This window comes from Mus caroli, chromosome 2 (assembly GCF_900094665.2).
Source record: "Mus caroli chromosome 2, CAROLI_EIJ_v1.1, whole genome shotgun sequence".
Classification (NCBI taxonomy): domain Eukaryota; kingdom Metazoa; phylum Chordata; class Mammalia; order Rodentia; family Muridae; genus Mus; species Mus caroli.
The window spans coordinates 109,888,670-109,898,360 of NC_034571.1; the positions used below are offsets into that span (position 1 = coordinate 109,888,670).

The 9,691-nt window shown below is 40.8% G+C and overlaps 1 pseudogene; it reads left to right on the forward strand.

Annotated features, from left to right (window-relative positions):
* The first annotated feature begins 6,745 nt into the window (after positions 1–6,745).
* On the forward strand, positions 6,746–7,222 carry LOC110290191 (annotated as a pseudogene).
* The last annotated feature ends 2,469 nt before the right edge of the window (positions 7,223–9,691 follow it).

Genomic DNA, 9,691 nt, shown 5'->3' on the forward strand with positions numbered 1-9,691 from the left:
ATACCTGATCTTCTCCTGTTTGGAATGTTTAGAAATCCCTCTTTTCCCTATTCAAAAGCGTCTTTGGTGCACCTATCTAATGCCAAATCACTTTAAAGGCCTCAACTCAAACAGCCATTCATCTAGGAAATCTTAGTGGTCTGAAGACGGGCCAAGAAGGAGAAAATACTATAGACAGAGACTTTTCTCCTTTATGCTTTCAGAGTGGCCTGCCTATGCTGCTGTCATTGTAGATATCAGAGTATAAGCTTTTCCTCACGTTTCTCTTTCTTCCTTATAAAGCCTCCTACTTCTGCTCCAGGAGACAACTCATTATAGGCATTTTTTTTTAATTTGGTGCCTTTGGGTCTGCTACATAATAAAGCTTCACAATGTATTAAATTAATAAATAATGAATGGATAGGTGAATGAAAATAATATGAACAGACTTTAAAACAGAAGTGAATAAGGAAGTCTTTAGTGAACCACTTCTAGTTAGATATGGCTTATCATTGGCTGAAAGGGGCATGGCTTAGATGCTGTTTCTTGTTTCTTTTTATATCTTCCTAGTAAGAGAAATTTTAGAATATTCCCTATGACTGACAAAATTGTCATTTTCTTAACTTCCCTTTCTGAGACAGCATAGAAAATATATGATCGCAGGGATATTTTCCCCAGATTTAGCTTCATGATCAGGAACTGGAACAAAAGGAGACAAGTGCATTCTTCTGATGAACACACAAAACGATAGACGCTACCATGCCATGGGAACCATGCTAATATGGTATTTAATTTGTATCTATAGTAGAAAACTAAAATTAGATTTCAAAAATTGGCTTTACATTGGTTAAGTAGACATATTTAATGGTAACATTTCAAGTAACATACACAAAATTACCCATATCTAGTTGTATATGTTGGATAAATTGTAAAGTCATTTAAAATTTGACATGGTTAATATATATGAAATGTTATCTCCAGCAATCCTGGAGTACATACTTTTTTATAATGCACAAGGAATATGTGTGTGTGTGTTGTTTATATGACATTGTCAATGAACAGAGTTAATAAAAGACTTAAAAGACATTTTTAAATAAAAGAATAAAGTAAAAGGTTGGTAGAAAATGCAGTTTGTAGCAGCCTTGTAGGTAGCTCCCTGTGTAACAGTTTTCTGGGAGATTAAAATATTTTATCCTGTGAAGACATTTTTTAAGAAATGCTAAACAACTCAAAAGAACTTCAGGAAGTCCCTGAAACTGACCAGATCACTAACTCCCTTCCTGCCAAAGTAAGCAATAAAAGCTGAGAGTACTCTCGGATGGAAGGAGGCAAAACTGCAAAGAAGACTGAGACCAAACCAGCTGCCTGGAAGAAACCAGCTGAGCTGCCTGGAAGGGTTTTAAATCAACTGAGGCACCTGGAACTGAAACTGTCCAACCAGCTGAGGGGCTTTCAAGCTCTGTGCAGCATGCACAGGTTCCTAGATTTGTGATAGCTGTCATGCTAATTAATGAGATCTTAAAGCATTCCTGCTAAGATTAAGAACAAAGCAAGTGCATCTGCTCGTCCCATTTCTACTCAATATACTGCTTTAAGTGTTAGCTAGAGCAAGAAGACAAAGAACACAATGTGGGAGATACAAAGACAAGAAGTCAAGAGTACTCCTATGTTGTGGATAGCCCTGGGGATAATTATATTTGATGTTAATTCCATTCTCCTGTGAGTGGCTTTGAACAAGAAATGAGTTAGCACTCAGGTGATTTCCTGTAAACCTGCTTCCCACCTTAATTTGTAAAATAAAGGAGAGCTGATGATTGGGCATTTGATAGGGAAGGTTGGAGCAGAAGGTTGGGGGTGGGGAGAGAGAAGAAGGAGAAAATGGAAGAGGGAGAAGACACAGAGGAGGAGGAAGAATGAGAAAAGCGGAGCAGAAGCACATGACCTGGAGAAACTACAAGTTCTAAGGGGTCTCATAAGCTGTGCAAGATGGTAGTGTAGCGGTAGATCTGCCCAATCTAGGCGCACAGCATGTAATCATGTTAACTGTGTTGTGTTTTCATTGCCAGGGCATATTTGGGATGGGAGATTTACCGCAACAAAATGGCGCCCAACATATTGATTTGAATTCAGCTAACCTGAGATAAAAATTCACTGCTCACCAACCCCTGAATGGGGCTTGGGCAGTGACCTAGGCTGTAGCAGTATGGATTTGAAGCTGACTAGATTTAAGGGGCCTACAGAGAACAGCAGAGAGGCATCTATACCTGAGAGAGCCTTTCTGTGTTTGCCTCCCTATATCCTTCGCTCCCCACACTACCTCCCCCATCTCCAAACAGGGACACAGACAACTTGGATCTTTTTACACTCAGCTTCTCCCTGTGAATAAATAATTGGGAGACAAAGGCACAAAGTACTCCGGACCAGGTAATTCATTTCTATAAAGAGAGAAATATAACCTTTTGATACTTGAAGAAGGTATAAAGATATAGTGCTCTAATAAGTCTTACGGGATACTCATACTCTGTCTAACGTGGGCTCCACGGGAATTTGGGGTTTAAATCCTGGTTTGACAAGCTGCCTCTTATAAGTAGGTGTAGTACCTAAAGATGGTAAATTTCACCTGCGGTTCAGAACCAGATAGGGAATATTAGTCACTGACTCCATGTAGAGTGGAGTAACTGCTATGAACAGGTATTAATTAATAGAAGTCTGTGGTTCTAGGTAAAGAGCATAACAGATATTATAATAGGTATTAATTAAATAAATGTCTGTGGCTCCTGGTAGAGAGCACAACAGACAGGATGGCTGCTCTAGGCAGAGAACTTATTAATTATGAGAAATTTCACATTCAGAATTAGATAGGGAATATTAGTCACTGACTCCAAGGAGAGAGAGAGCAGTGATAATCGCCTGCTATGAACAGGTTTTTTTGTTTGTTTGTTTTTTGTTTTTTTGGTTCTTTGGTTTTTCGAGACAGGGTTTCTCTGTGTAGCCCTGGCTGTCCTGGAACTCACTTTGTAGACCAGGCTGGCCTTGAACTCAGAAATCCACCTGCCTCTGCCTCCCAAGTGCTAGGATTAAAGGCGCCCAGCTAAACAGGTATTAACTAATAGAAGTCTGTGGCTCCAGGTAGAGAGCATAACAGATAGATATTATAATGGGGATTAATTAAATAAATGTCTGTAGTTCAAGGTAGAGAGCACCCTAATAAGTCTTACGGGATACTCATATTCTGTCTAATGTGGGCTCCATGGGAATTTTGGGTTTAAATCCTGACATGACAAATTAGAAAGGCCTAACTAGACTAAAAATGTGGGCAATTTTGAGTATTGTGGTAGTTTTATTGTTCGTCTGGAACAAGCTACAGGTTTTTCTGGTTACCAGCTGAAGGATATGCTTATTTGGGGAAAGGGTTTTGTCTTTGTGTTTGGAAAAGGTGATTAAGGTATTTATACCTTCCAGGGTTATATGGATCAGATTTGATAAAGGGAGACTCCCTGAGAACTAGATTCCAGAGAATCAAACAAAAAGTTTATCTTGATGATAAAGTATTGTTTTGAGATTTATATATTACAGAATATACAGCCTTGGTGAATTTCATCATCAGACATGCTGAACTGACCTGCCTGAACTCCTGATGTCTTGGTTTTTCATCTGGATCCAGTCAGGACACAGACATCCGAGACTAATACAATCATTGGTGTGGCTTTCTTAAGGTCAACCAACTTCCCATTTCCCTACTCTTCCCCCTCCCTTCAAAAATATCTCAACGCCCATATTCAGCTTGGAGAAGTTATGAAGAGTCATCATCCCAGTTCTCTAAGCTTTGGGGCTGGGGGTGGTTATTATAGGTTGTCTTTGAGATTAAAAATTTTGAAGTACAAGGCTTAGGCCCAGTCTTCTATTGCTGTTATTATAAACAAATCTGAGATGTTTAAGCCTGTGAGTTAAGGACCAAATAGGAAATTCATAGCTCCGAGTTTATTGTTAGAGTATTTTCAGTTATTTTAATTAGAAATGGCTGAGAGTAGGTAACAGACAACAGTCTAGATTACTTCACATAGATAGTTGGTTTTCAAAAGCATCAGAAGTCCACAGAATGTGACACTTAATGTTATTTACTTGTTGTTGAGACCAGTCTGCTCCTGACAGCTTTCCCTGTCTTGGATTCAAAGAAGAAACTGAGCATCTTTGAGTTACTCTATTTGTGGCAAAACAGCTACTAGGCAAGAATTGCCTCATTCATCTACAGACATAATACTGTCCCAAGAAAGGACACAGTTACAGGTTAGGACAGATTGATTCTGCCGAGACAGAGTAGGCTAGTCCTTAATATTCCTGTTTCTCTAAGTCTGTCAGATGACCCTGGCCAGTAAGCTGAAGACCGATGCTCCAATATGCTGAAGTAAGGGACTGCCCAGGTGATCAGCAGTCTCTATGGATTGGCTAAGTTTTGGAAGCTGTTTTAGGCTTTCTATATATTTTCAGTTAATATCAGTCGTTCTTGGATTTCTGATGGAGTTGAAAAACTACATAGTCTCCTAGCCAACTTTATTATTTTGAGGCTTTTTTTATTTTGAGAGGAATAGCATTAGTTCTTATGTCTGTATGGGCATGCAGAACTTCTTGGGGAAGCAAGTTTAGGAAGAAGAAAGCCAGAGCAAAGCCACAGAAAGCTTGATAAATGGCAAAGTCAAGAGTTGGTGAGGAAAGGAAAGGATGCAGATGCAGGGAGGAAGGGTTGGAACCGTGAACGCTGCAGAGAAATCAGGGCTGTAGGAGCACTGAACAGCAGCTTCTCACAAAGCAGTCTTTAATTACTCATCCAAGTGTCTTCTTGTGTGCTCCCAAATCCCTTTGAAAATGATAAAATGACCAAAGTTCATTCTTGTTTTTCAGATGCATGGTCTCCTCGTGATTAGTCAATCAGCATGGAGAACAAGGGAAAGGTTAAAAAGATCAAAAGGGAAATTAGGGAGACAGGTGGAAGAGATGGAAGCAGTTGGGCTTGCGATTAGGAAAGAGTGCTTCAAGGGAAGGGCAGGAGGAGAGAGACTCCAGATTGTAAGGGGAAGCAAAGCACAGAGGTGGCAGTGGACCCCAGCACGGTTTCACAGGGTTGGTGAGAAGAGTCCAAAGCAGAGGAAAGCCAGGGACGGTTTCTAGTTTCTTGCTTTTATTATGTTTACTGTGCTGGGAATAATATTTGAGATAGTATTCTGTGTTTTTACCTCTGATATTAAAAGCATTCCATCAACTCTGTCCTAAGTCAAAAGTCTTTTGGGCTATGTTATTTGTTTTGCTTAAACTCTTAAGCCCATGGAAGAAATTGGGGGAGGGGGATTTAGTCAATTGATTTCCTGAAGAAAAATAGTGATATGCAGGAACAGAAGTGGGGCTAGGGAAGATAGGAGGGAAGAAAGGGAAGTGGGAGGGAAGACACCAGAGAGAGGAGGGGAGGGAGAGAGAGGGAAGAAGGGAGGGAGGGAGGGAGAGACAGCATACTTCCTACATTAAAGGACCTTGCCTTACAGATCCCACAGAAAGAAGACCCGAAAGATGAGGATCTATGTGACACAGGACCCACATAAGCTCAGCAAAGACTCCTCTATGTCACAGAGTGTTAAACAGACTCCTCAGTGCCAGGGCAGGATGACCCATGACCAAGAGGGCAATTGACACTGTTCCTCAGACTCATCAAACATTCCCACGGCGTATGATGACCCATCAGGACAAAAGCCAACCCCTAAAAAGCATTTAAATTGATTGCTTCTGACCACACAGGCAGAATGGGTCTCAGAGTCAGAAATGAGGTTGCATCATCACAAAGGGAGACAGCTCCGCCATTGGCTGTTTGAGGTCTGACATCTACTGAAGTAGACATGTAGGCGAGAAGAGAGAGCCGTAAGACCTGCATATGATACAGATAAACACTATGCTTATCTGCCATAATTGGAACCTTAAAGATGTTTAATGCTTCTGCTTGACAGAGAGGAGAAGGGTAAAAGTGAAGGAAGGATAATATCCTTAGATTAACCCTATTTTTAAGAGAAATTTGGGGACAAGTACGAACGAAGTAGGAAAGATTTGAACAGCAACCCCAACATTCTTTACAAAGATAAACCAATATGTACACAGGTGATCAGCTAAGGGCAGCCATTTTCAAGATCATGCAATCTGCAGGGTTGAGGACCAATGAATGTGTGTGTGTGTGTTTACAGTGAGTTATGTACATTCTTGTATTCTGTCTGTTCAGCCAAGGAAAGAAGTTAATTGCTAGGCATACAGAAGAACAGCAAAACAGGAAACAAAACAAAATCTGAAACAGGGAAAATATTTACGAAAAAGAGTTCACACTCAAGACAAGCCAGTCAACACTACAATGGATGCTCTTCCAGCCAGTACAGTCATCTGTACAAAGGATCAGAAAAGGCTGAAGGCTGGGGTGTTCTGTGGGAACAGTCAGAAAACAAAGGGAGAAGGATGGAGGAGATGCCATTAGCTGCTCGCAGCTGAGCTTTGCAGGAGGAGTTCAAGTCAAAGTGGGGTGGTGGAGAAACTTAAGAGTACAAGGGAGCCGCAGACCATCCTAACTTAAAACATCTCTTTACTAAGGTGTGATTGAATCTCTAGGAAGGTAGCTCAAGAAAATGAGCAACACTACAGAAAGATAGATTTGGGTTCAAAGATGCTTAGCATTGTGGTTTCGGCATCCTAAATGTACAGTAATAAGAAATTCTTCCCCTTTTCCCTTTCTGCCACTGCCATGCCATCCAGACTGAGGAAGACCCGGAAACTCCGGGGCCACGTGAGCCACAGCCACGGCCGCCCGCATCAGTAGGCACCGCAAGCCCCCAGGCGGCCGTGGGAATGCTGGAGGCATGCATCACCACAGGATCAACTTTGACAAATATCACCCAGGTTACTTTGGGAAAGTTGGTATGAGTCATTACCACCTGAAGAGGAACCAGAGCTTCTGCCCAACTGTCAACCTGGATAAACTGTGGACGTTGGTCAGTGAGCAGACGCGGGTCAATGCAGCAAAAAACAAGACTGGAGCTGCTCCCATCATTGATGTTGTTCGATCAGGCTACTACAAAGTTCTGGGCAAGGGAAAGCTCCCTAAGCAACCTGTCATCGTGAAGGCCAAATTCTTCAGCAGAAGAGCTGAAGAGATGATTAAGGGTGTTGGAGGTGCCTGTGTTCTGGTGGCTTAAAAGCCACACCGGAGGTTAATTAAATGCTAACATTTAAAAAAAAAGAAATTCTTAAATAGACCATAACATTCATATGATAGGCTACTATGTGCTGTGCTTTTCAAGTCTTGTGATGGGAGAATCTCACAATAAAATACTCAGTTTAAAAGGGTATAAACGAGACACCATTTGACATAAACTTTCCAAAGCTAAGTAGGAATTAAAATAGTAGACTGAAATTTGTCAAAAAAAAAAAAAAACCAAATTATATTCAATGGAGGTATGTCTCTTATATAATCAGTTACCTTTAAAAAATAGATAAATAATGTAGGGCAGGTTCATAAGCATTGGAAGAATTTGAACCAGGAGAAAACGCAAGTGGCCAGGAGACGAATGTTGGACTTGAGCAATCACAGCACTGTTGCTCATGGCCTTGTTGACTTTACCGTTGACAAAAAACATCACTGGGACTCAGAAGTGAAGTGTCTTCTCGGTGTTTATGGCTTCACTTTGCCAGATAAAGGCAACTTAGTAATTAAGTGTAAGTTACTGACTAGCAAGTAAAGTGGCTGAAAACCTGGTACTCTAATGTTGACATGGGTACAGCTGAGACGTGATGGACAGATTTCTCTGAAGATGTTGTTACAATTAGTGACTTCCCTTGTCACTTTCACAGGCTTTGGGAAATTCATGCATTTGTTGGGTCTGTGTGTGCAGATGTGTTTGTGTATGCAGTGGTGCCCATGATGTGTCCTTATCTGTAGAGTCCAAAAATTAACCTTGTGGCTTGGGAGAGGGATTCTGTTGTTCTTTCACTAGCACCAGAGGCTCCCCAATTAGTCCAGGCTAGATGGCATGTGAGCTCCAGGGATCTCCCTGTTTTTGCCTTTCCAGCTCAGAGACACTGGAATTGTAAGCAGACACGACTAGTTGTTTGTTTGTTTGTTTGTTTGATTGATTGATTGTTTAACTTCGGCACTGGATACCAAACTTGGTTCCTTGAGTTTACATAGCAAGCACTTTAGAGACTGAACTATGGTCCCAGCCCCTTTTGGAAAGTTCTTGATATAATGGATCCAGATCTGAATCCACCATAAACTCAAATAATTGTCTTTCCCCATGATGTATCATAGTCAATATTTTTCATAATAATGTATACCATTAAATATTTAGACATTACTAACCAAGTGTTTTCATGTGCTACTCAGGGTTGTTTGTTTAGCTTTTGAAAAAATTCATCTAATTCTATTTTTAAAGTAGTTGTATAATATAATGGTCTAAGTCATCTAAAATATTTAATTAGCTAGAAAATCACTTCTTCACTCCCCAGCCATGATAAATGAAGGAGATTTTACATAAATCCATTATTTCTTAATTTAGTTTTACCTGTAAGCATACATTTAATTGTGCTGCTCTTATTTGCAGAAATGCTACTCTTGGGCTGACTGTATATATCTGAATGGAGAAAAAAAAATCCTTATCCACACTAACTGGTCTTCAAATTCATGAAACTGACACAGTTAGCTTGGAGCACGTTCTTCATGCTGCCCGAAAGTCCAGGTACAGTCCCGAGGCCACTCACTATTCTATTTTCCTAGACAACTCTGTATTTTCTTTTTTCTCATTAATCTTCCAATACTTCTTCCCCTCCACCTTCACTCTTAGCACTTGACTTTGATTGCTATTTCCCTGAGGGGAAAAAAAAAACCTGAAGAGAACTTCCACAAAGTTCCCACCTCCATCTCAACCCCCACCCGCCCACCAGCATCTGGTTTATATAAGATGCCTTCTATCCTGTTATCAGGAATGAACTCTCAGTATTCCTATCTACGTCTAAATTCTACACATGGTCACTAAATCCCAAGTTCTTTTAAACATTCAAAAGCATTGCTCCTTTCCCTCTCTTGAGTCATTTCCCCTTTGATCATTTCATCAGCACACAAACATGAGCTTATATTCACATTTTTTGCCCTCCAGCTACAAGTTCTATCTGTCTGTCTATCTGTCTGTCTGTTTGTCTGTCTACTTTTGTTCTATCTTGAGACCAGCTCTTATTTTTGCAGCCTAGATTGGCCTGGAATTCTCTATGTAGCCCAGGTTGGTTTAGAACTCTGATCTTCCTGCCTTTAGCCTCCTCAGTGAAGGGATTACAGGTTTGTAGCAACGTACCTCGACACCCTTTTCCTTACAGCAGTTCCTCCAAAGAGTTTTGCACATTCATGCTTCCAAAATCTGTTTTCTCACTTTCTCTAAAGCCCCCTGTATTGAGGTTTGCCTCTTCTTGTGTCAAAACTGCTCTGCATCAATGCTGTCCACACTGCTAAAGTCAATGATCAACTCCTCAGTGATGTTTAATGCCATTTTCCCTGTTTTTAAAAGCCTATCTAGTTCAATTTGTGCTGCCCACAAACTATTGTGGCTATCCGCTGAAACATGGGCAGTTTACTAGGGGCCGCACTCCTGAAGGAATCTCTCTCTCTCTCTCTCTCTCTCTCTCTCTCTCTCTCTCTCTCTTC